Source organism: Triticum dicoccoides, chromosome 7A (genome assembly GCF_002162155.2).
Source record: "Triticum dicoccoides isolate Atlit2015 ecotype Zavitan chromosome 7A, WEW_v2.0, whole genome shotgun sequence".
Classification (NCBI taxonomy): Eukaryota; Viridiplantae; Streptophyta; class Magnoliopsida; order Poales; family Poaceae; genus Triticum; species Triticum dicoccoides.
Genome location: NC_041392.1, coordinates 322725283 through 322749125, shown reverse-complemented (window position 1 = coordinate 322749125; position 23843 = coordinate 322725283).

The window sequence follows — 23843 nt, the reverse complement described above, 5'->3', positions numbered from 1 at the left end:
AAATCACACGGATACCCCGGGAATCTCCTTTGGACAGCACTGGATTTCCCCAGGTGCCCACAAACCAATCCACCCAAATGTGTGTTAAAGTAGCCACCATAAGTAAACCCTTAGTTCATTATAATACTCACAACTGTCATGAATCACTCAAACCAAACCACGTGTACGAGCATAGCAATGTATAATAAGCATAACGTAGTAACTCCCAAGGTTTGAATAAAAGGACAATAGGTACTACCTCAACAACTACTTCTAAAAACCCACATGTTAAACAGATCCTACTCACGCAATGTTTGAGGATTGAGACTAATGCATAAAAACTGGGTAATAAGGGATATGATCAAAGTGTTACTTGCCTTGCTGATGATCTGAAAACCCTAGTGACTCATAGTAGCACGCTTCGCACTCCGGAAACTCTATCGTGAACAAATAGTAGCATACATTAGCAATCAAGCATAAGAAGCAAGAGTAAAACTCAAATGAAAAGATCCAAACCGAAAGTGCTTCACTTCACCTCGCCACATCTGCTGCATGCATCAGGTCGAGGCCATGGTCGTCGTGCACTCGTGCTCTCGCGCCCATGCCCGAGCGCAAGCTCGTGAAGCTTCCTACTCCTGCTTCCGTCCTACCACGCGCCAACAGAGGATGTTTTCCTCCGCCGCACCCGCATGCCGCAGCCGCCCACACATGATATGTTCTGCGCCTGCGCGCTTCGCCGCAGCCGCACGCCCAAGCCGAGCCACACTCGCGCTCAAGCACAACCCCCCTCCACCGCCTCGCTGCACGCCCGCCGTGCCATGGCCGAGAGCCTCGACCCGGAAGGCTGGCCTTTGTTTTTCTCTCTGGTTCGTCTTCTGCTTCTCTTAGAGTCGAGCTGCCTCTTTAGCATGATCCACACATACCCGTCAGCACAAGTGCTCATGCACATTGCCAATGCCTCGCCATGCCTCGCTGCCATGGCCGAGACGAGTTCCTACCTAAGCTTGTTCTTGAGCCCTTGCTCATGCCGTTTCCCGGCCCCTCTTGCATCTCTCCTCAAGCATGCGTGCACTGACTTTAGTTTCCGCACGCCCGCCGCAGGTCCTTAACCCCAACGGTCGTCATTTGTGCTTGCCATCGCCATCGGTTGTCGCCATTATTGAATGCACAAAAGAGCCTGGGAGCTCTTTGTATCAAGAACGGTAAGCTAGCCCAGTGGTTCCTCCCTCACGCTCACATCCAGGAGGTCCTGGGATCAAATCCCAGGCGCCCCTCTTTTGCTCTGTTCTTTTATTTCTTTTGCACACACCCACAGCTGCTTGGGCCGAATCCTCATCTGGGCCGCTACACCGTAATGCTTCGGGCCCGTGCATTTTTTTCCCAGTCTATATTTTAGCATTATCCAATGCATTCTTATTTACAGAAGATGCCCCTGTTTTGTATTGCTAATAACTAATCATGCATGCATCCAATTTAAACAATCTATTTATGCAAAATTCTTAGAATTTCAATTAGTTTCATAATATGCTGTTCTCATCCATGTTTAAGATGTTTAACATGTTGTTTGTTTTAATTCACATAAATGACATTCTAAAATGGTTTAATTCATATCTAAATAACCATAGCTCCGTTTTAAATAAACTTTATATGTAAATGGGGTATAAAAATGCATAGACTAACCTGCTGCACTTTACTTTGCATGGTTAACAACTCTAAAATTGTGTTTAGTGTAGAACAATACCTAACCTTAAAATATGCATATGAGGTTTTACTGGAATCGTTGTTCGTTGTTTCTGGCCTCATTTAAACTTGCCTAGATAGGTAGTTTTGTTGTGCTTCACCCCTTTGCCATGTTAATCAACATTTAATATTGTTGGGTACATAAACGAGATCGAACTAAATAACTTGTCGTGGTGTTTCGTCAATATGCACCTTTGCATATTGAGCTCTACTTAATTTGTAGGATTTCTTGTGCATATTTCCATGCCATGCTTCATTAAACCGGACATGCATCATACTTGATTGTGCATCATGCCATCTTCATGTGTTGGTTGTTTACTATGTTGTTTGCTTCTTTCCGGAGTTGCTTCTTCGGGTTGGTTCCGATAACGTCACGTTTCTGAGGACCTGTTCGACTATGTCCGTTTGTCTTCTTCATGGACTCGTTCTTCTTCCTTGCAGGATTTCAGGCAAAATGACCATACCCTCGAAACCACTTCTATCTATGCTTGCTAGTTGCTCGCTCTTTTGCTATGCCTATGCTGTGATGCCTACCACTTGCTTATCATGCCTCCCATATTGTTAAGCCAAGCCTCTAACCCACCTTGTCCTAGCAAACCGTTGTTTGGCTATGTTACCACTTTGCTCAGCCCCTCTTATAGCGTTGTTACTTGCAGGTGAAGATTGGAGTTTTTTCCTTGTTGGAACATGGATATTTTGTTGGGATATCACAATATCTCTTATTTAATTAATGCATCTATATACTTGGTAAAGGGTGGAAGGCTCGGCCTTATGCCGGGTGCTTTGTTCCACTCTTGCCGCCCTAGTTTCCGTCATATCGGTGTTATGTTCCCGGATTTTGTGTTCCTTACGCGATTGGGTTATAATGGGAACCCCTTGACAGTTCGCTTTGAATAAACTCCTCCAGCAAGGCCCAACCTTGGTTTTACCATTTGCCTCACCACCACCTAATTTTCCTTTGGGAGTCGCGCTCCCGAGGGTCATCTTTATTTTAACCCCCCCGGGCCAGTGCTCCTCTGAGTGTTGGTACGAACTGAGCTGCCTGCGGGGCCACCTCGGGGAAACTTGAGAGTTGGTTTTACTCGTAGCAAGTCTCATCTGAGTGTGCCCTGAGAACGAGATATGTGCAGCTCCTATCGGGATTTGTCGGCACATTCGGGCGGCTTTGCTGGACTTGTTTTACCATTGTCGAGGATGTCTTGTAACCGGCATGCCGAGCCTGATCGGATTGTCTTGGGAGAAGGAATATCCTTCGTTGACCGTGAGAGCTTGTGATGGGCTAAGTTGGGACACCCCTGCAGGGATTTGAACTTTCGAAAGCCGTGCCCGAGGTTATGGGCGGATGGGAATTTGTTAATGTCCGGCTGTAGAAAACCTGAAGTTGATCTTAATTAAAATACATCAACAGCGTGTGTAACCATGATGGTCTCTTTCCGGTGGAGTCCGGGAAGTGAACACGGAGTTGGAGTTATGCTTGACGTAGGTTGTTCTAGGATCACTTCTTGATCATAGTTCCTCGACCGTGCTTTTGCCTTTTCTTCTCACTCTCATTTGCGTATGTTAGCCACCATATATGCTAGTCGCTTGCTGCAGCTCCACATCATACCTATACCTTACCCATAAGCTTAAATAGTCTTGATCGCAAGGGTGTGAGATTGCTGAGTCCCCGTGACTCACAGATACTTCCAAAACCAGTTTGCAGGTGACGATGATACCGTTCAGGTGACGCACCTGAGGTCAGGAGGAGCTCGATGAAGATCTTGTCCATTGTGTTGTTTCAGTCGATCAGTAGTGGAGCCCAGTTGGGACGATCGGGGATCTGTGTAGCATTTGGGGTAGTCTTCTTGTATTTTTGGTTCCGTAGTCGGACCTTGAGTGTATTTGGATGAATGTAATGCTTTATTCATGTATTGTGTGAAGTGGCGAGTGTAAGCCAGCTATGTATCTCTTTCCCTTATGTATTACATGGGTTGTGTGAAGATTACCTCACTTGCGACATTGCTTTCAATGCGGTTATGCCTCTAAGTCGTGCTTCGACATGTGGGAGATATAGCCACATCGAAGGCGTTACAAGTTTGTAATCAGAGCCTTCCCCGACCTTAGGAGCCCCCTGCTTGATCGAATCGTTGGTGTTGTTCAGTCTAGAAAAATGTTTTGAGTCATTTAGGATTATATATATCGGAGAGTAGGACTTCTTTTTACTCCTCAGTCCCTTCGTCGCTCTGGTGAGGCATCCTGACGTAGAGTTTTGACTTTTCTCTTCTCAAATTTCACTAAAAAAAAATTTAGGATCACACGGGTATCTTTGAATCGTCCGATGGTTTTGTGACAAGAACATTGTTCTTGGTGCCTCCTAACATTTAGGGGTTGTGGCAGTGTCCCGGGGAGTTGAGCTCCGAGGTGTTGTCGTCACAATTTTATCGTTGCAGTTCTGGAATACCTGAGTTTAGTTTTGCCGACATCAAAAATCTCTCTTATGCAGTTGTTGGTGAGATAACCTCGACGCCACCCAGTACTGGGGTGGGAGTTCGGGAGTATTGCCATAACTCGTATAACAGATGCTTTCCGAAGGTTGAGGTAAATGATTTCCGAAGGTTTCTTAGTTATGTGTTGAAGGATGGATACAGCTGGATGTAGGATTTGTTAGTTTTGGGTGAGATATTATGCTTCCCCTGTATCCCCAACACCTGATTGCACAACCGGAAAGATTTTGGAGTTTATAAGTGGGAATTCAAGTAGCTCTTAGGATATCTTTCCGACAGATGTATGATTTGAAATTGTGGTTTGACGTCTAGTGGTCCGCCTGTCCACGATTGGTTTTACAGTTGTCTCGTTGCGACTTAAAGAGTCCTTGGCTATGCTGACTCGGGGACGCTTCGTATGTCATGTGCACTGCCTTGTACATGATGGTGTTGTACGATCGAGCCCGTGTAGGCCCCACCACGAAAACTTCAGATGAAATCTCTATCATATGTTTGTTCCGGCTTATTTTGCAAGCCAATCCTTTGTTTTGTTTTGAGTTGTGGTATTCAAGTTGCTTCAAAGTCAAATGTGGATTCCATACCTTCCCAAATCGGTGTTCTCATACTCCGATTTGAATACAAATCCTTCATGATAATTGAGATTGTCATGTCAATCCTTTTCTAAACGGTGTGATTCTCTTCAAGATGATCCTATCATGTGTCACATCCGCAAGATCAACTCAAGTTTTCTCAATGTTGTTTGTTTCATCTGTCCCAAGTTGCCTTAGTTTTCCCACCCTCCCACCATTTTTCTTCGAGGACTCGGATTTCTTTATCAAGTATCTATCTTATGAATATGAAGTCTCTCCATTCTTTTCCGTCAATATTCTTACCCAGTGGTTCTCATGAAGATGTTCTACAAGCTCATCATTCTTCATTCTTTTTCTTCTCCGGTGGATTCTAGTCAAGCTTTGTTGATCATATCCTTTCCTTGTTTCAATGCTTTCTCATGCCAGTGCAATTCTTAATCATTCACCTCTCGCTATTCATTTGTTCCGGAGTGCTGGAGATATCTCGGAAGATGCTAGAGTTTATTCTCATTCTTTCAAGATCTTTCGAGGAAGTTATCTCATTCAAGCCATGTGTTTTTCAACCGGTGCAACCACTCTTTTAAATCATTTCAACGGTGTTTATTTTGAGTGGGCCCTAACCCACAGGTCTTTTCCCAGGATCTTACCTGACTCTTCTAATTTTCCTGGAGTTTTTCTCAAATTCATTTCAAAGTTTGACGTAAGAATGAGTTATCATCAGTCAAATGCCCTTCTCCAATATCTTTCTAACTCTTTTCATTGTTGGTTCAACCTCTTCGCTTTTCATTATTCCGGAGTGCCTCAATAATGCATGGTGGTGCTTCTTTTCGTCATTCTCAACATTTGAAGACCGAGGAAGAGTTCTCATCCAAATCTTATTCGTTCTCTCAAAGACTCGTGGTTCTAGCTTGATGCCTACCTCTCATAATTGTTTTCGATTGTGAGAATTCTTTTCACCTACCGGAGCAATCCAAGATTCTTTTCAATTTGATTCTCCGAAGGCAACCATTTCAGGTTTATTAATCCCCAGCTTTCAACTATTGTTCTCCAAATCATACCGGTGCATCGATCAAATATCCTCTAATCAGTTTATGATCTCTTCGTTCACTTGTATCTAAATTCCCTCAAGTACCTTCATTTGTTTTCTAATTCTTACCGGTGATTCTTCTCTTTTCTTTGTTCTTTTTCAATTCTTACAGCGGTTTGTTCAAGATTTCTCTTCCTTTGTTTTTATATCAATTCATTCGTTGTTTCAATCCTACCAGTGGTTCGTGGAAGACCTTCCTAAGTTTGCGCTATATCTATCTTAATCCTTTTAACGAGAATAAGTAGTATGCCAAATCCGCTGCTTGTCATCAATTTGAATTGGTCAAGGATAAACGTAATGTAATTCTTATTCTTGTTTCATCGAGTTTATTCAATTTTTGCTTTCCGGAGTGGTTCATCATATCACATTCTCGGTTCGAGATGCTTTATCTTTCCTTTCGGAGTTCCAAGTTTCCACTTTATCTCGTCGCAAAGATTCATCGAATCTTTGCAAGGATTCACCTTGTGTTTTCAACTTCTCTTTCCTTCCGTTTTGATCATTCTTTTGTTTACCGGAGTTCTTCATGAAGGTTCTACATGATGGTTCATCAAGGAGTTAATTCATTCTCGAAGTGTTCATCAACATTCTTTTCAGAGGAGCTCAAGCATTCTTCATCTTGCAATCCGGAGTGCAATTCTTTCTACCGTACCATTGGAGGTGGTATTATGTTATTCTTTATAATTTGAGTTCATGTTTCATGATTCACATGTTGTCAAGAATGAGATATTTAAATTCATCAACCTCTTCGTTGGAGTTATCTTGTGTCATGTTTCACCTAAAGCCTTCCCTAAGGATTGCTGCTATTTATGGTGCTTATAAATGATCCAAGTTCTTCATTTATCCTCCCGGCGAAATAAGTTTCTCGTCTCATTGTTCATATCAATCCAATTCTTTTTCCCGTGAGTGGCAGGTTGTCACCTCATAATTGAAGATGTATTCCATAAGACCATATGAAGCTTATTCTTTTCGTTGTTGGATTTCCAACAACTCCGTTCGACCCTTCTCCTAAAGATGCTTTTCAAGCTCATTTGAGATAGAAGATGTTGCTTTCCTCTCCGTTCTTTTGATTCCATTCTTACATTCGTTCCAGAGGCATGCTATTGTTGCTATATTCAACCATCATCTCGTTTTGTCAAAGATCATGTTCTTTTCGTGCTTATCCATTTAACCGGAGTGTCATGCCCTCTTTTCAAGTTGTTTCCATTCTGTCAAGTTTTACCTCCTTCCTCAACCGGAGTGCTGTCTAAAATCTTTCTTACCCCCTTGTTCCATTCTTTCAATAGTTCCGGAGGCAGCATGTTGCTGATTTCATTAAGTATCCTCTCATCTTGTCAAGTTCATATTCTATGCCTTCCATTTCCAACCGGAGTCTTATCGTAATTGATCCTTATCGTCCCTTGTACATCTCGTTTCAACCGGAGTGCTTGCATGTACTTCTCGTCCATTGCAACCCTTTTCTTATTCTTTCAACCTACAAGGTTCTCGTAATGTTCATTGTTAATTTTTCTAACGTAGTGTTTTCAACTTTGTTCATCTTCGTTGTATTCTTTCTTTCGATTTGTTCAACCCCTCAAGGTTCTTTCGTTTCACTCAATTGTTAAGAAGCAAAGTTTTACCTCTTCTCTTTCTCTTCCGTTTTCCCTCTGGTGCCATTCTAGATCTCGGGACGAGATCCTCTCGTAGTGGTGGAGTGTTGTGACGCCCCGGATCCGATGCTCGAGTTGCCTTCCTTTTATTTTTAGTTGTTGCCGTGTGTTGTTTTGTGTTTGTTGCATTATCATATTTGTTTTGCATATTTCATTCATATATGTTTATGCCATGTTTATGTTGAGTGCCTTGTCATATATTTGCATCTTGCACCATGCTCATCTCGCTTGTTATGTTGCATTGTACCCTTGTCTTCTTGCATTTCATCATGCTCCTCATGTGGGTTGCATTCTTCATGTTGTATGTGCATCAGCCCTTGCTATCTTTCTCTAGCCATATGCCCGTGTATCATCACCTCTCCCTTCCTTCTTCCTTCATGTTTTTGCAAGCGACATTATTCCCTCCTCCATTAATGTTCATTTATTTCCTGATGATCTTACTCAATGCCTTTACACCTCTCTGCCAAGTTTCATCCTATTTGGAGTTGGTTTGGTTGGGTTCAAAAATGGCTCAAGTTTGAATTTAATTCAAACTTGTTTTATTTTTCTACCTCTAAAAATGCCCAAAGCAATTTATTCAAATTCTACATAAATCCAGAATCCCAGATATGTTTTTATATCATCCTAATTCCTTTCCAAACTCCTTGGCCTTTTCTTGCATTTCTGTTTGAAGAAATTGTGTAAGGGAAAAGAGCCCAGCGCAGCAGCAGCCTGGCCCAGCTCCAGCGCCTCCCGCAACCCAGCTCTCCTCCCGCAGCCTCCTTCCACTCTCCCTCTAGGCCCCACCTGTAGCCTCTCCTTCCCCTGTTTTTCTTCCTCCTCCCGATCTTTTTCTCTCACAGTAAAACCTCCAGGGGCGCCAACACATGGCCACCGTGGACGAGCTCACGTCGCGCCTCTCCTATAAAGCCAGCATTCCGCGCCCCCCTAGGGTTTCCCTCTCGCCGCCGCCACCTTTTTTTCCTTCTCCTGCTTCTCCTTCTTCTTCAAGAGGCAGAAACCAGAGAGCTCCCTGCGCACTCCCATGGCTTCGCTGCGGCCATAGCCAGCCTCCATCGTCTTCTTTGCTCCGGGTCGACTCTCCCGATGAACTCCCATGGCTTCGCTGCGGCCATAGCCATCCTCCATCGTCTTCTTCGCTCTGGGTCGACTCGACTATGCCGTATTCTTCGTCTTCTTCAAGGCCAGGAGCCAGGAGGGTCCAAGGGCGCCGCGATCTTCGTCCTCTACTTCGTCTGCTTCCTCTGCGTCGCCAAGTCTCGCGCATGGCGTCCTCCCCTGCTTCCTTCTTCCTCGGACAGGAACTGCCTCAGGTTCAGAGCTCGTCCGCATTGCCGCCGGTTCGTATCCGTGGCCGTAGCCGTGCCTTAGGGTGAGTTAGGTATACCTGCTTCCCTCCCTCTTATTCCTGTCGCATTTAGGTCACCGGAGTCACTACTAGATCCATGTCATCGTCGTGCCCTCGCTGCTCCGGCGAATCTCTGAAACTTTCAGAGAAACGCCGCCATGACCCGTCCGGATCTTGTCCCCGCTCGTCTCGCTCGGGCCCATCCTTCGCTTCACCTCGAAGCATCCGCTGCATGCATCAGGTTGAGGCCATGGTCGTCGTGCACTCGTGCTCTCGCGCCTGTGCCCGAGCGAAAGCTCGTGAAGCTTCCTACTCCTGCTTCCGTCCTACCACGCGCCAACAGAGGATGTTTTCCTCCACCGCACCCGCATGCCGCAGCCGCCCACACATGATTTGTTCTGTGCCTACGCGCTTCGCCGCAGCCGCATGCCCGAGCCGAGCCACGCTCGCACTCGAGCACAACCCCCCTCCACCGCCTCGCTGCACGCCCGCCCTGCCATGGCCGAGCGCCTCGACCCGGAAGGCCGGCCTTTGTTTTTCTCTCTGGTTCGTCTTCTGCTTCTCTTAGAGCCAAGCTGCCTCTTTAGCATGATCCACACATACCCGTCAGCACACGTGCTCATGCACATTGCCACTGCCTCGCCGTGCCTCGCTGCCATGGCCGAGACGAGCTCCTTCATGAGCTTGTTCTTGAGCCCTTGCTCAAGACGTTTCCCGGCCCCTCTTGCAGCTCTCCGCAAGCACACGTGCACTGACTTCAGTTTCCGCATGCCCGCCGCAGGTCCTTAACCCTAACGGCCGTCGTTTGTGCTTGCCATCGCCATCGGTTGTCGCCGTGCAGCCATGGCCAAGCTCGACCTGTTATTGAATGCTCAAAAGAGCCTGGGAGCTCTTTTTATCAAGAACAGTAAGCTAGCCCAGTGGTTCCTCCCTCGCGCTCACATACAGGAGGTCCTGGGATCAAATCCCAGGCGCCCCTCTTTTGCTCTGTTCTTTTATTTCTTTTGCACACACCCACAGCTGCTTGGGCCGAATCCTCACCTGGGCCGCTGCACCGTAATGCTTCGGGCCCATGCATTTTTTTCCCAGTCTGTATTTTAGCATTATCCAATGCATTCTTATTTACAGAAAATGCCCCTGTTTTGTATTGCTAATAACTAATCATGCATGCATCCAATTTAAACAAACTATTTATGCAAAATGCTTAGAATTTCATCTAGTTTCATAATATGTTGTTCTCATCCATGTTTAAGATGTTTAACATGCTGTTTGTTTTAATTCACATAAATGACATTCTAAAATGGTTTAATTCATATCTAAATAACTGTAGCTCCGTTTTAAATAAACTTTATATGTAAATGGGGTAGAAAAATGCATAGACTAACCTGCTGCACTTTACTTTGCATGTTTAACAACTCTAAAATTGTGTTTAGGGTAGAACAGTACCAAACCTTAAAATATGCATATTAGGTTTTACCAGAATCGTTGTTCGTTGTTTCCGGCCTCATTTAAACTTGCCAAGATAGGTAGTTTTGTTGTGCTTCACCCCGTTGCCATGTTAATCAACATTTAATATTGTTGGGTACATAAACGAGATCGAACTAAATAATTTGTCGTGGTGTTTCATCAATATCGACCTTTACATATTGAGCTCCACTTAATTTGTAGGATTGCTTGTGCATATTGCCATGCCATGCTTCATTAAACTGGACATGCATCATACTTGATTGTGCATCATGCCATCTTCATGTGTTGGTTGTTTACTATGTTGTTTGCTTCTTTTCGGAGTTGCTTCTTCGGGTTGGTTCCGATAACGTCGCGTTTGTGAGGACCCGTTCAACTATGTCTGTTTGTCTTCTTCATTGAATCGTTCTTCTTCCTTGCGGGATTTCAGGCAAGATGATCATACCCTCGAAATCACTTCTATCTTATCTTGCTAGTTGCTCGCTCTTTTGCTATGCCTATGCTGCGATACATACCACTTGCTTATCATGCCTCCCATATTGTTAAGCCAAGCCTCTAACCCAACTTGTCCTAGCAAACCGTTGTTTGGCTATGTTACCGCTTTGCTCAGCCCCTCTTATAGCGTTGTTAGTTGCAGGTGAAGATTGGAGTTTGTTCCCTGTTGGAACATGGATATTTTGTTGGGATATCACAATATCTCTTATTTAATTAATGCATCTATATACTTGGTAAAGTTGGAAGGCTCGGCCTTATGCCGGGTGTTTTGTTCCACTCTTGCCGCCCTAGTTTCCGTCATATCGGTGTTATGTTCCCGGATTTTGCGTTCCTTATGCGGTTGGGTTATAATGGGAACCCCTTGACAGTTCGCTTTGAATAAAACTCCTCCAGTATGGCCCAACCTTGGTTTTACCATTTGCCTCACCACCACCTACTTTTCCCTTGGGTGTCACGCTCCCGAGGGTCATCTTTATTTTAACCCCCCCGGGCCAGTGCTCCCCTGAGTGTTGGTCCGAACTGAGCTGCCTGCGGGGCCACCTCGGGGAAACTTGAGGGTTGGTTTTACTCATAGCTAGTCTCATGTGAGTGTGCCCTGAGAACGAGATATGTGCAGCTCCTATCGGGATTTGTCATCACATTTGGGCGGCTTTGCTGAACTTGTTTTACCATTGTCTAGGATGTCTTGTAACCAGGATGCCGAGCCTGATCGGATTGTCTTGGGAGAAGGAATATCCTTTGTTGACCGTGAGAGCTTGTGATGGGCTAAGTTGGGACACCCCTGCAGGGATTTGAACTTTCGGAAGCCGTGCCCGCGGTTATGGGAAGATGGGAATTTGTTAATGTCCGGTTGTAGAAAACCTGAAATTGATCTTAATTAAAATACATCAACCGCGTGTGTAACCGGAAGTGAACACGGTGTTGGAGTTATGCTTGATGTAGGTTGTTCTAGGATCACTTCTTGATCATAGTTCCTCGACCATGCTTTTGCCTTCTCTTCTCGCTCTCATTTGCGTATGTTAGCCACCATATATGCTAATCGCTTGCTGCAGCTCCATATCATACCTTTACCTTACCCATAAGCTTAAATAGTCTTGATCGCGAGGGTGTGAGATTGCTGAGTCCCCGTGACTCACAGATACTTTCAAAACCAGTTTGCAGGTGACGATGATACCGTGCAGGTGACGCAGCTGAGCTCAGGAGGAGCTCGATGAAGATCTTGTCCATTGTGTTGTTTCAGTCAATCAGTAGTGGAGCCTAGTTGGGACGATCGGGGATCTGTGTAGCATTTGGGGTAGTCTTCTTGTATTTTGGGTTCCGTAGTCGGACCTTGAGTGTATTTGGATGAATGTAATGCTTTATTCATGTATTGTGTGAAGTGGCGAGTGTAAGCCAGCTATGTATCTCTTTCCCTTATGTATTACATGGGTAGTGTGAAGATTACCTCACTTGCGACATTGCTTTCAATGCGGTTATGCCTCTAAGTCATGCTTCGACACGTGGGAGATATAGCCGCATCGAGGGCATTACAATCTGTGTTGCCAGAACCTCGAACACGTTTCCGGCTACAGGTTCCAAAGCATGTGCGTCCGTGCACGACGAGCTTGACCGGGCGTTGATTGTTGAATTCAGCTCCGCGTACATCTTCAGGCACTCGCCTTTAGGCGATGTGCTAAACACATTAAAAGCACTCTCCTTAGTGGGGGAGTCATGACCGAATTATATCAGGTTCAAACTGGAGGCTGATGACGAATTTCGCTTCCCATCCCCCGCCCACTTAATAGCCACTGTCGAAGACATAACTGGCATGCTCGATTACGACTCTGACGACATCGACGACATGGACAACGATGCCAGAGATGAAGAGGCCCAAAACCCGCCGTTCACTGGACGCTGGACGACCACTTCCTCGTATGACGTATACATGGTGGATGCACCTAAAGAGAATAGCGTCGATGACAAGGAAGATCTAGTTGAGGATAAACCTCCCGAGATACAACCAAAGCGCCGACGTCAGTGGCGCCGCTCTAAGTCACGCTGCAGCTAAGACAGCAACACCGACACTCCAGACGGTGCCGAAGACAATAAAGACCCCATTGAGGGAACTTCCGAACAACATGAACAGGAAGACGAGCAAGTTAGCCCTGGTAATTATCTTCCGCTCTCCAAGGATGAGGCGAGCATCGGCACCGAGGATTTTATCGTGCCTGAGGAACCTCTCGAACAGGAGCGCTTTAAGCACCAGCTAATAGCCACTGCAAGGATCCTGAAAAAGAAACAACACCAACTTCAAGCTGATCAAGATCTTCTCAATGGTAGATGGACTTATGTCCTAGCAGTCGAGGAATACGGCCTCAAGCACCCAGCCAAAAGTTACCCAGAGCGCAAATTGCTACCTCAGTTCAATGACGAGGCGCTGGAGCCCGTACCATCATTGCGCAACGTAGCTGACCGACCAGCACGGGATCAGGATAAAGCGGCAACTCAGGCCGAACACCAGGCTGCCCTACCTCACCGTAAAGGCAGAGATAAAATAGCTTGGGGACACACATATGACCTACGGCAGGACCTGGACAGTAGAGCAGGTCTGAACAGATCGATCTATGGATCACGATGACGTGCCCCGACACGTGACAACGGCTATCTAGCCGGATGCAAAAGTCATACTCACACCGGGCCGAAAACCGCAGACGGACTCCATCTGAGCTACGTCGCGACGTGGCACGGTATAGAGGTGTCGCTCACCCACTTTGCCTCATCGACGAAGTAATGGAACATGAATTCCCAGGAGGGTTTAAACCCATAAACATCGAATCATACGATTGGACAACAGATCCCGCGGTATGGATCGGGGATTTTCTTCTTCACATTCATATGGCCCGCGGCGAGGATCTCCATGCCATCAAATACCTCCCACTAAAACTCAAAGGACCAGCCTGGCGCTGGTTGAATAGTCTGCCTAAAAACCCCACCGGCAGCTGGGAGGACTTGGAAGAGGCCTTTCTTGACAACTTTCAAGGTACATATGTTCGACCTCTGGATGCCGGTGACTTAAGTCACATAATTCAACAGCCCGGAGAGTCAGCTAGGAAACTCTGGACTAGGTTCTTAACTATAAAGAACCAGATCATCGATTGCCCGTATGCCGAAGCCATGGCGGCCTTTAAACACAGCGTCCGGGATGAATGGCTCGCCCGACATCTCGGCCAAGAGAAGCCGATGACCATGGCAGCCCTTACGACACTTATGACCCGCTTTTGCGCAGGCGAAGATAAATGGCTAGCCTGCAGCAATAACAATGCAAGTGAACGTGGCACTACGGAAGCCAAAAATAGCAATGACAAGCCCCGACGCAACAGACACAAGCGTCGAAACAACGGTGATAATACCGACGATATGGCGGCCAACACCGGATTCAGCGGCTCCAAGTCTGGCGAGTGGAGGAATCCGTTCAAAAGGAACAATTCGAGCCCATCCAGCCTAGACATCATACTTGATCGCCCATGCCAGATACACGGCACTCCTGACAAACTAGCCAATCACACCAACATAGACTCTAGGGTTTTTAAACAGGCCGGCAAGTTAAATGCCAAAAACAAGGAGAAGGGGTCACAAAGTGAGGACGATGACGAGGAGCCTCGGCTACCGAACAGAGGGGGACAGAAGAAGTCCCCCCCCCAAGTTAAAACGGTAAACATGATATACGCTACCCACATCCCAAAAAGGGAACGCAAGCGCGCGCTCCGGGACATCTACGTGATAGAGCCAGTTGCCCTAGAGTTCAACCCATGGTCTTCCTGCCTGATCACTTTTGATCGCAGGGAACATCCGACCAGTACCTGTCATGGCGGGTCAGCCGCACTAGTCCTCAACCCAATCATTGATGGATTTCACCTCACGCGACTCCTCATGGACAGTGGTAGCAGCATGAACTTGCTTTATCAGTATACAACACGCGAAATGGGCATTAATCCATCAAGAATTAAGCCCACAAAGACTACCTTTAAAGGAGTCATACCAGGTGTAGAGGCCCGCTATACGGGCTCAATCACACTAGAGGTTGTCTTCAGATATCATCCCTTTTTGCAGTGGCTATCATGCACTGCTCAGATGAACTGCATTTGCATGCTTCAACGCGATGCCACACTGCGCTTATCTTAAGCTCAAGATGCCCGGTCCATGCGGCATCATAACAATTAATGGAAACACGGAACGCTCCCTCCGTACCGAGGAGCACACCGCTGCGTTAGCAGCAGAAGTGCAGAGCGGCCTCCTTAAGCAGAACCTTAATTCGTCGGCCGAAGTCCCAGACACTGTCAAACGAAACTGGACTACTCCGTAGCAGGACAACCCAGCTCGTCAAGAGCTCGACAAGCAATCCAGCCTCCATCGCAACTACGCACTCAAAATACCATGGGCATAGACGGAAGCATATTTATCTTGTGATCCACAATATGACTCGTCCACTCCTGGACACACATACATTCAGTTCTTCCTTTTTATCCTTTAGGTCTTTTTTCGCAGGTTTCCTCTAACAACCTGATCATTTGTCCTCTCGTCAGGATGGATACACCAAGATGGCAAGAAGCATTGGCGTACAAGGGAATTCTTTGATGGTCTCTTTAATGATCACTCTACCTATTTTCAGGACTCACACGTAGCTCTCCCTTGGTTGTGGCATGTTAAATAGCCCGGCTGCTTATCGCACCACTTGTGCAAATATGCTTTGCCGTATTAATCAAACTATAATGGAAACAGTTTGCGGCCCAACTCCTGCGGCACTAGCTTACTCTCCTTTTTTCCTTTTTTCTTTGATGGTTTTTCTCAAAGTTGCGACCATACACTTTGGTACGCTTTAATCTTCCAGGGGCTTCATCCTGACCCACAATACGGTAACAAAGTCCGAACACTTTCTATCGGCACCCCGAATTTAGCATTATAAGCATTGGCTCCGAATCATGTCTTTGGTCAATAGTTGGGTTGCCCGGCTCCGGTGCTTACTACCTTACATTCACTATATCGGCTAGGGTAGTAAAGGGAGAACTACTGCGATTGTGTCCTGGCTTATTGGGATGAGTACCTTAGTAGAGAAATCCGAAAACTAACAGTCATGATGTGGTGAAAGCTGGTCAGCTCTTTGGAGGTTTCAAATCTTCAGCAATTTTTTCTGCATTATGCGATGAATCGGCTTTCCTCATTATGCGATTAATCGGATACTAGGGACTATGCCTAAATTTTCATTATAGAACTCCAACGGCTAAGTGAGGGTGATAAAGCCATATTGGCCGATTGTCTGGTTCGTTGTGCTAAACACCTCCTTCAAGGACCAAACAAATTGGATCAAGAGTGTTTAGATTCCATCCTGAACACCCTCGTACTACCTACATGGGGTGTTGGGGATATTACTACTGGACGTAAACCGGCCAGGAGTAGCCGGATTAACTTTATGAATATTAGAAGCCCATGAAGACGTAAGAATGATGGCGCTTTATGAAGGCCCAAGGCCCAAAGGCGAGTTCATGCTTGAAGATGTAAACCGACCTTATATGTAACTTGCATTGTAAGATAGGAAGGATAGAGACCGAGACGGACACGTTTATGATCCGGCCTCGGGACTCAATAGACCGGCAGGCGTCAACCTATGTATATAAAGGGACGACCCGGCAGCGGTTTAAAGACAACAGACAACAACTCAAGAGCCAGGCAAAGCGGATTCACTCCTTGGTCATCGAAACCCTAGAAATACCAACACAACTAGACGTAGGCTTTTTCCTTCATCTAAGGGGCCGAACTAGTATAAAAACCACTCGTGTCCCTTGTCCGGTTTAACCCCTTTAAGCTAACCCGTAGCAATGGCTCCATGACTAAGTCCTTTCACGAGGACATCTGTCGTGACAAACCCACGACAGTTGGCGCCCACCGTGGGGCTATCGCACGATGGTTTCGAATTCTTGAAGGGCAGCTTCGAAGGACTCAAGGGATATGATGTGGGACGGATGACAAAGAGTAGTCGCGGCAAGCTCTACATTGATGATGCAGGATGGGGTCCCGAGGCCGGTTCAGTTGAATACAGGTACCGGGTCCCCTTTGGCGGAATTCACGTCTTCATCGGCAAGATTGGGGAACCGGGCCCTGAGCCGGACACCTGCACCGCCATCATCGTGATGGCTTAGCATACAGGCCCTATCCCGGTTCAGCCCGCACCAAGGCATGTTTTCGTAGGTGTCATCCATGGAGCAGAATATGAGGATGGACCGGCATCTGATGGGGAAGCCATTGTTCGTTCTGATGACGAGTCTTCAACCGGAGAAACTGAGTCGTTGTATCAGCTGCAGGACGGCCGGATTAGTGGGAGTTCTGATGGCAACAGTATTCCGGACCCCCTCGATCTGCCAAACCGGGTGGCGGGCTTCATGGCCGATAGACAACCAGGGCAGCACTCTTCTACCGCTGCGGGGATGTTCTCCGGTTCAGCAACAGCAACATCGGCAGGAGCAGGGGGCTCTGCGCCGCCTCCCGCTCAGGTTTTGTCTGATTTGTTTGACGCTTTGGCAACATTGATGGCCGCGAAGGTGGACGCGGCAGCCTGAGACCGACATGATGCGGAGATTGCAAAGGTGAAAGATCAGATAACTCAGGCTAAAGCGGACCTGGCAGCAGAGAACGCCAGGATGGCTACATAACGGGCCGAGTTGGAAGCTCAGGCCTACCGGCTTAGGTTGGACCAGAATGCCTCAGATGAGGTCATGAGAAGGAGATACCGGTCGCACCTCCCACCGGTTTATAAGCCAAGAAATCTCTTCAACATGCCAGGAGCCGGAACCAGTAACCAGCCAGTGGTAAACCGGACGAGGGCGCCGAGAACAGGAGCACCGGCTCAGCCGTGCGCGATGAACCCGCCTCGTCAGAACAACATTGCGCCGCAGTATGTTCTGACACCCCTGGGGCATTACTCCAACCCGTTGGATAACATTGTGGCCACTGCTTCACGATTGGCAGCCCTCCCAACTGACGGCGAGTCACCATTGGCGATTGAGACACGACGGCCAGAGAGCTCCTTCAAACAACTTTAAACCAGCAGCAGGCTTATTCGCATAGTCGCGAGAGGATTCATTCCACCCCCCGTCTGAGTCGGAGCTACAGCAAGCACGTTGAGGATGAACCGGCCATATCAAGTAGTGCACATCACCGTGACTCGCCGCGAGGACACAACCCGGTAGGTGGTGGTGCAGATGTGCAGGATGTGGTGGATAATGGTCGTGCACGTCGAGAAGCCGAGTTAGCGGCTCTGCACACCGCTCGTCAACCTACTCCGGTTCGCCCTACCACCTCGGTGGAGCCAGGCGTAGTCTTCAGTTCTTTAGGGGTGCCGTGTCTTACCCCCGCTTTGCGTAATGTACGACTGCCCAAGTATTTTAAAGGCCCCTGTAAGGTGCCTAATTACACCGCCGATTTACAACCGGAGTCATGGGTGGAGAGTTATGAGATGGCAATGGAGATGTTGGATGTGGACGAAGCGGTCTGTGCCAAATACTTCACCATGATGTTGGAGGGGACAGCTCGTACTTGGTTAAAGAGCTTACCAGTTAACTCTGTCAGATCATGGGCCGAGTTAAAACACAGGTTTATCCAGAATTTTAAAGATACTTGTAAGCAGCCTATGTCGATCGTGGACCTGGCCGCTTGTGTTCAAGAAGAGGGGGAGTCTACAACCCATTGGGTGAAGCGGGTCTTAGCTATTCTGCATTCGTCGGATCACATCAACGCGGATATAGCAGTGTTAACATTGGAGGGCAATTGTCGGTTTTTACTCTTAAAACTAAAGTTAGGAAGGCTCAAACGTCACTGCAATGACATGTCAACGCTTATGGCCGCTTTGGTTAAATACGCCGATTGAGATAACACCAAAGACCCTGACTCAGAGGAGGACAAATCGGGGAAAGGGAAGAAGAACAGCAACACCAAGGGACAGCAGCATAACCCGGCAGGTCATGGGAACAATGGTAAGCGCAGATCGGACAATAGTTTAGACTTTGTGGCCAACACCAATGCTCAAGATAACGGTCAGCGTCGTAAGAGAAAACAGCCCCAGAGGGGCGGAGGGTCAGGCCCCATTCTGGAGCACCCGTTAAATCAACCTTGTCCAAAGCATGGATCCAAGGAGAGGCTAGCTTCACATCTCTGGAAGGATTGTTACATCATGCGAGAGAGTTCAAGAACTCCGATATGTTTCAATACGACAATGGCCCACCCGGCAATTCAGGAGGTGGTTTTCATGGGCCGGGTTCTGGAGGTAGCAGCTCCGGTTCAAGATTTAAAGGCAATCAAGCCAGACATAGCAATCAAGGGAACCAGGGCAATCAGGGATGTTATAACCATCAGGGGAATCAGCAGCAGCAACAGTCGGGTTATCAGAGCAATCCGAAGCAGTTGAATAGTGGGCAGTATCATGTCTTCACCACTAGCTTGTGCATGCATGATCAGAAGCTTAACAAGAGGGCCGTGAACTCTGTTGAACCGGCAGTGCCTTAGTATTTGCACTGGTCTGAGCAACCAATTTTATGGAGTCGAGAGGATCACCCACCCCGGGTTGATAATCCGGGTCATCTGGCCTTAGTAGTGGCACCTCAGGTTGGGGGGTATAAATTCACCAAGGTGCTTATGGATGGGGGAAGCAGTATCAATATTCTTTACTATGATACCTTCCGCTGTATGGGGTTGACAGATAAGGATCTTAAACCGTCGAACACTGTTTTCCATGGTGTGGTGCTCGGTAAGTCTGTGCATCCAGTGGGCAAGATAGCCCTAGAGGTGGCCTTTGGAGATGATCATGATTCAAGGTCAGAAACATTGACTTTTGAGGTGGTGAAAATCAAGAGTTCGTATCACGCCCTGTTTGGGCGACTGGCTTATGCCAAGTTCATGGCGAGGCTGTGTTATGTTTATCTGCAGCTTAATATGCCAGGTCATAAGGGGACCATCACAGTACATGGGAGCAGGAAGATTGCTTTGGAATGTGAGGAAGGTGATGCGGCTTACGCTGAGTCGGTTTGTTCCATAGAAGAGTTGAAGTTTTATAAAGACAAGGTTGATCCGGCAGACATGACTTCTTTGAAAAAGCCAACTACGGAGCACCATCTAGCATTGAAGTTTAAATCGGCCACTAACACTAAGATGGTTGATTTTGTTCCTGGCGATTCGTCCAAGCAGTTCAGCATCAGCGCTAACCTAGACCCCAAATAGGAAAGCCCGCTCATCGAGTTCATCCGTGAGAACCGGGACATCTTTGCATGGAAGCCTTATGACATGCCAGGTGTACCGAGGGAACTCGCCGAGCACACACTTAATATAGATCCTAAGTTCAGACCAGTCAGGCAGTTTCTCCGCCGCTTCAACGAAGATAGGCGTAAGGCTATTAGTGAGGAGGTAGCTCGGCTGTTGGCCGCAGGGTTTATCGTGGAGGTTTTTCACCCTAAATGGTTAGCTAATCCGGTGCTGGTTCTTAAGAAAAATGACACTTGGCGTATGCGTGTGGATTACACATATTTGAACAAAGCTTGTCCAGCAGATCCCTTTGCCCTCCCTCGCATTGATCAGATTATTGATGCTACAGCGGGTTGTGACCGTTTGTGTTTTCTGGATGCTTACTCTGGTTATCATCATATCAAAATGGCAGTTAAGGACAAGGAGAAGACAACTTTTATAACTCCCTTTGGAGCCTTCTGCTATATCTCCATGCCTTTTGGACTCAAGAGTGCCCAGGCGACTTATCATTGTTGTGTTTAGAATTGTCTTCATAAACAGATTGGGCGCAATGTTCATGCATATGTGGATGATATTGTGGTGAAGTCCAGGAAGGAGGAAACATTCATAAATGACTTGAGGGAGACTTTTGACAACCTCCGGGTTTATAAGATGATGCTTAATCCGGACAAATGTGTATTTGGTCTTCCAGCAGGCAAGCTACTCGATTTTCTGGTGTCAAACAGGGGCATTGAGGCTAATTCGGAAAAAAATTCAGCAATTACGTCCCTGGCTAAAACGGCGTGTATCAATGACGTTCAACATTTAGCCGACAGGATTGCGGCTTTGAGCCAGTTTATCAGCCGTCTCAGGGTGAAAGCTATCCCTTTATATCATATGCTAAAGAAAACGGATGACTTTGTCTGGAGTGATGCGGCTGATAAAGCGTTTGAGGATTTGAAGAGGCAGTTAGCTGAACCGCCTGTCCTTGCGGCTCCGGTCGACAAAGAGCCTTTACTACTATATGTGGCTGTTAATGCCCGGGCTGTTAGTGTGGCTATTGTTGTGGAACACAAGGAGTCTGGAATGGAGTATCCGGTTCAACGGCCGGTTTATTATTTCAATGAGGTGCTTATCGAATCAAAGCAGAGGTATCCGCATTGGCAGAAGCTGGTGTATGGGGTGTTTATGGCAAGCCGAAAGCTCAACCATTATTTTCAGGGTCATCCTATCACAGTGGTGAGTTCAGCCCCTACAGGAGATATCATTCAAAATAGAGAAGCAACTGGCCGGATTGCCAAGTGGGCTATTGAGCTTGGACCTCACGGGCTTAAGTATACACCTCGCACAGCGATCAAATCTCAAGCACTCATGGACTTCATCAATGACTGGACAGAGTTGCAGGCACTAGAGGAAAAGCCAGATAACACTTATTGGACTATTCACTTTGATGGGTCCAGGCAATTGGAGGGCTCAGGGGCTGGAGTCATATTAACTTCCCCACGAGGTGACAAGTGATGTTATGTTCTTTGCTTATTGTTCCCTTGTACTAACAATGCAGCTGAGTACGAGGCCTTACTCCACGGTCTTCGGATGGCTAAGGAGATGAACTTAAGCTGGGTTAAGTGCTTCGGTGACTTGGACCTAGTGGCTCAACAGGTATCTGGCACTTGGGACTCTAAGGACCCACTCATGGCTGCATATCGACGAGAGGTGGACATAGTGGCCGTGTCGGTGTTCTGGGAATGGGGGTCCCCAGACTTGCCTACCTGCGGCCCGCGGCGTGGCTGAGCCAGCAGGCCGTACGACCCATCTTCACCAACAAAGCATCCAAGACCCTCACGAGGGGCCAAGCCTCGCGAGGCGGACGATGCAAGACATCCTCTGGAGTGGCCTAGCTAGGCAGGCTCATGAGGAGCGGAGATATCAAGGCAAGGCAAACCTCACGAGGCTCTCGTGACGTGAGCCGTGACGATCGACGCCAGGCGGCGCCAGCGCGCGCAGTGTCCCTGTTTCCTCTTTGGTGCAAAGGGGGCAAGCGCACCCGCGGAGTACCGAGGCCTCAGGGAAAGGTTGCCATTTCGGTGCAACAGGACCAAGACCATGGACTGCAAGACGGAGGTCATTGTGGAGACCAGAGCAGCGTCACCGCTAGAACTTTGTGCAGGCGAAGACTAGTTTTGTCAGGATAGCTTGTACTAGCTGTCCCCCTTCAAATTAGCCCGCCATTGTTGGCTCCCTTCCCACTTGATATTTGTGAAGAGGACCAGGGCCTCTATAAATAGGACTAGCCACAACAGTGGAGGGGAGGATCTCATCTTGGCTAGAGAGACCACCCCCACGCACACAAGCTCACCGAGCTCAAGAACGCCTCAACCTCAGGAGGCCGTTCTTCCCTTGTATTGTTCATCATCAGCCCAAGAGGCAATCCACCACCACCACACTAGAGTAGGGTATTACACCACAACAGTGGCCCGAACCAGTATAAACCTTGTGTCCTTCTGTGTTGTGAGTTCGTCGAGTTCGTCTGCAAGATCCTAGCGAGATAGAGCGTAGATCGGTTGGAGGGAAAGACTTCGCGTGCACCCCAGTGTTCGAACCTTAAGGGTTTGCCGGAACCCCACACCCCGACATTTGGCGCGCCAGGTAGGGGTGCGCCGTAGCTTCCCTTCCATCAGTTTGTCGCTCCGTCGCTCCGTCGTATCCATGTCGGACGCTCGCCGCGCTTGAGCTGAGAGTCGGGCCGCCCTCGCTGCCTGCGTCACCTCAGACGGCTCCCGTCGGCGGGCCGCCTCGTCGTTCTCCGTCCCCCGCCGCCAACGATGCCACCGGCCCGGTGGGAAACAAGTAGCAGGCGTCCTCGCAACATCCTTCGGTGCGGCAGGACGGCCGCACCTCTACTCCATCGCTCACCCCTGCTGGCTCTTCGTCTCACGTGTACCGTGCTCCCATGGAGGCACAGGCCGCACTCATCGCGGTGAACGAGCTCCTGCGTTACCTCCCCGTCGACGACGTATATGAGGAGTGGCTCGACCGCGTCGCCAAGCTCGTCCGTGCCGCGGGGGGCTCTCTAGCGCCATCCCACTCTCCGCCTCCCCCTCCATCGCCTCGACCCCAAGACGGTGCCCAGCGCCCGCGTGTGAATAAAGGAGCTGCCAAGAAATCCTGCGGCCGTGAGAAGCTGCGCCAGCACTCCCCCCACCTCGTCAAGACCGCACGCCGCCTATAGTGGCACAGCGCAGACCTTGCCAAGAGCAAGCACTACAAAAAAAGACACATACGTGACATTTTGGGCCGAACGGATTTTTTTCTGTCATACATATGACACTTCTATGACGATAATTGTGAAAAAACCCGGTATCATCATAGATGTGGTAGGCTCCTACTTCTATGACAAAAAATCATGACAGAAAATGGGCTTTTCATCCTGGGCAGGCCGGAGACGCAGCTGCATGACATTCTTTGGGCCATCCATGATGGAAAAAACCGTGGTAGAAGCGAGGGGAGGAAAATTTCGGGGAGTTCCCGGTTATGGTGGGAGGTCGGGGGCCGAGCGATGCGCGTTTCTCTCGTACATGTACGCACGTGTGTGCGAGGCATTGGCTCTAACTGAACCCGAGCGAGGCGTTGGGCTCTAACTGAACCCGAGCGATTGCATTGCAGGCTACGCGTTACTGAACCCGAGCGATCGATCGATGGCTGTTAACTGAACCCGATCGAGCGATTCCTTCGCTACTGCTGCTAACTGAAGCCGATCGATGCTGCCTCTGGATGAAAAGTGAGCGTTGC